At 40.5% G+C, this 3,371-nt stretch overlaps 1 protein-coding gene across 3 annotated transcripts in view; it reads left to right on the top strand.

Annotated features, from left to right (window-relative positions):
• MTM1 (myotubularin 1) overlaps positions 1-3,371 on the top strand; it is a 98,903-nt gene that overhangs the window by 18,245 nt on the left and 77,287 nt on the right. The window contains exon 1 of one of the 3 annotated variants that reach the window (XM_029241537.1): positions 2,268-2,475. The exons of the other annotated variants lie outside the window; for them this stretch is intronic. The gene's annotated coding sequence lies outside the window, so the exon portion shown is untranslated. Of the gene's footprint in view, positions 1-2,267; positions 2,476-3,371 lie in introns of those variants that run through there. 3 annotated transcript variants of the gene reach the window in all.

Raw genomic sequence — 3,371 nt, forward strand, 5'->3', positions numbered from 1 at the left:
AGCACCGAGCTGATCTCCCTGTGCTATGCGGCTGCTTCCCACTAGCTATCTATTTTACGTTTGGTAGTGTATATATGTCCATGCCACTCTCTCACTTTGTCACAGCTTACCCTTCCCCCTCCCCATATCCTCAAGTCCATTCTCGAGTAGGTCTGGGTCTTTATTCCCATCTTACCCCTAGGTTCTTCATGACCTTTTTTTTTTTTCCCTTAGATTCCATATATATGTGCTAGCATACAGTATTTGTTTTTCTCTTTCTGACTTACTTCACTCTGTATGACAGACTCTAGGTCCATCCACCTCACTACAAATAACTCAATTTCGTTTCTTTTATGGCTGAGTAATATTCCATTGTATATATGTGCCACATCTTCTTTATCCATTCATCCAATGATGGACACTTAGGTTGCTTCCATCTCCATGCTATTGTAAATAGAGCTGCAGTGAACATTTTAGTACATGACTCTTTTGAATTATGGTTTTCTCGGGGTATATGCCCAGTAGTGGGATTGCTGGGTCGTATGGTAGTTCTATTTGTAGTTTTTTAAGGAACCTCCATACTGTTTTCCATAGGTGCTGTATCAATTTACATTCCCACCAGCAGTGCGAGAGTGTTCCCTTTTCTCCACACCCTCTCCAGCATTTATTGTTTCTAGATATTTTGATGATGGCCATTCTGACTGGTGTGAGATGGTATCTCATTGTAGTTTTGATTTGCATTTCTCTAATGATTAATGATGTTGAGCATTCTTTCATGTGTTTGTTGGCAATCTGTATATCTTCTTTGGAGAACTGTCTATTTAGGTCTTCTGCCCATTTTTGGATTGGGTTGTTTGTTTTTTTGATATTGAGCTGCATGAGCTGCTTGTAAATTTTGGAGATTAATCCTTTGTCAGTTGCTTCATTTGCAAATAGTTTCTCCCATTCTGAGGGTTGTCTTTTGGTCTTGTTTATGGTTTCCTTTGCTGTGCAAAAGCTTTGAAGTTTCATTAGGTCCCATTTGTTTATTTTTGTTTTTATTTCCATTTCTCTAGGAGGTGGGTCAGAAAGGATCTTGCTGTGATTTATGTCATAGAGTGTTCTGCCTGTGTCTTCCTCTAAGAGTTTGATAGTGTCTGCCCTTACATTTAGATCTTTAATCCATTTTGAGCTTATTTTTGTGTATGGTGTTAGGGAGTGTTCTAATCTCATACTTTTACATGTACCTGTCCAGTTTTCCCAGCACCACTTATTGAAGAGGCTGTCTTTTCTCCACTGTATATCCTTGCCTCCTTTATCAAAGATAAGGTGACCAGATGTGCGTGGGTTTATCTCTGGGCTTTCTATCCTGTTCCATTGATCTATATTTCTGTTTTTGTGCCAGTACCATACTGTCCTGATTACTGTAGCTTTGTAGTATAGTCTGAAGTCAGGGAGCCTGATTCCTCCAGCTCCGTTTTTCGTTCTCAAGATTGTTTTGGCTATTCGGGGTCTTTTGTGTTTCCATACAAATTGTGAAATTTTTTGTTCTAGTTCTGTGAAAACTGCCAGTGGTAGTTTGATAGGGATTGCATTGAATCTGTAGATTGCTTTGGGTAGTAGAGTCATTTTCACAATGTTGATTCTTCCAATCCAAGAACATGGTATATCTCTCCATCTATTAGCATCATCTTTAATTTCTTTCATCAGTGTCTTATAGTTTTCTGCATACAGGTCTTTTGTCTCCCTGGGTAGGTTTATTCCTGGGTATTTTATTCCTTTTGTTGCAGTGGTAAATGGGAGTGTTTCCTTAATTTCTCTTTCAGATTTTTCATCATTCGTGTATAGGAATGCAAGAGATTTCTGTGCATTCATTTTGTATTTTGCAACTTTACCAAATTCATTGATTAGCTGTGGTAGTTTTCTGGTGGCATTTTTAGGATTCTCTATGTATAGTATCATGTCATCTGCAAGCAGTGACAGCTTTACTTTTTGTTTTCTGACTTGGATTCCTTTTATTGCAAAAGTCAGCACAAGTTACTCTTGTAAATCCCGTGTTTCTGGGCATTCAGGTGCAGAACAGAGCTCTCTTTGCGAGTGGTTCTCACTGGGGGCGATACTCCCCCTAGAGGCCAAATTGGAAACGGGGGGTGTTTTTGTTTTTAGTGTAATTTGTATTGAAAAATACGTTATTATAAATCACTGTCCTTTTATTATATTTCTCCTTCATCCTGGAGCACAGGCATTATATTGCTGATTTTTAAAATTGTGGTTCGTTTGATAATATCCTTGGCTTTCATTGCAGGCTAGCCAAAGGGGCTTTGCACAACTTTGTTTTATAATAAGAGGAGCCTGGGAGTACTGAGCAGCTCTGCCCTGAGTATTTCGCATTTTTTTCGAAACGGACTTCCAAGTAAAGAAAGCTCCCTTCGAAAGACCTGGAATTCTGGATTCAGAGGCTGCTTGTGCAGGACTTCTTGCTCGCTGGCAGCCTTTCGAAGTCGGTTTGCAGACTGGGTAGGTTCCCACAGCTCTCAAGGGAGCCTCCAGAGAGAGATCACCCGTAAGCTTCATTTAAACAGCAACACAGAGTAAGAAAGCACAGCGAGTAAAATCCAAAGAGGAAGGCCTGTGTGCCTTTCCTCACTGTTTGTACACGGAAAGTGTGGGAAAACCCCCAATCAAGGGCCATCGATTGCAAATCAGTGATCATGGCCACTGAGCTCCCCTTGGAGTTTAGATTTTGCTTGCAAAGGCCCAATGAGGTGGATGTCAAATTTATTTTCTAATTCTACTGCTTTTAGATGTTTCCAGTAAGGGTAAAAATGGTCCTTATTTATTTGAGAGTGTTTATAGTTACGTCTGCCGCAGGTGTTTTGTGAAATCCTATTTTTCATATGCAACGGAGAGGGGAGCAGTTTCTTAGTCTGGAAGAAGGGCGTGGGGGAAGAGGTCTTTGTACCTTAATTTGAAATATCTATTCCATTGTAAAGTCTGTAGTGCAGGATGGTAGTTCTTTTTGGTGCAAGTTCCTTATGGTGCTTCAAGGCGCCAGAAGTTAATGCCATTCTGCTGTGCAGAGCCATGGTGCCTTGAGCATCTTGATTAGCCAAGGATTGGTTTTACCCTTTTTTTAATTGCATAAATTTCTGACTTAAGTGAAATATCGGGCAAACAACAGTTAAGTTTTTTGGCTGAGTCTTTATTAAAGCCCAGTTCATTCATTCATTTAATGGATATCTGTTAAGTACCAACTGGGTGCCAGGCACTGTACCAGGTGCTGTAACTGCAGCATTAAGTAAAACAGACCAGAATCCTCATCTGCTGGGGGCTCGTATTCTGGTGGGGGCTTGTATTCTGGTAGGGGCTTGTATTCTGGTGGGGGCTTGTATTCTGGTGGGGGCTTGTATTCT

This window comes from Monodon monoceros, unplaced genomic scaffold (genome assembly GCF_005190385.1).
Source record: "Monodon monoceros isolate NGI ecotype Baffin Bay Population unplaced genomic scaffold, NGI_Narwhal_1 Super_Scaffold_22, whole genome shotgun sequence".
Lineage (NCBI taxonomy): Eukaryota > Metazoa > Chordata > Mammalia > Artiodactyla > Monodontidae > Monodon > Monodon monoceros.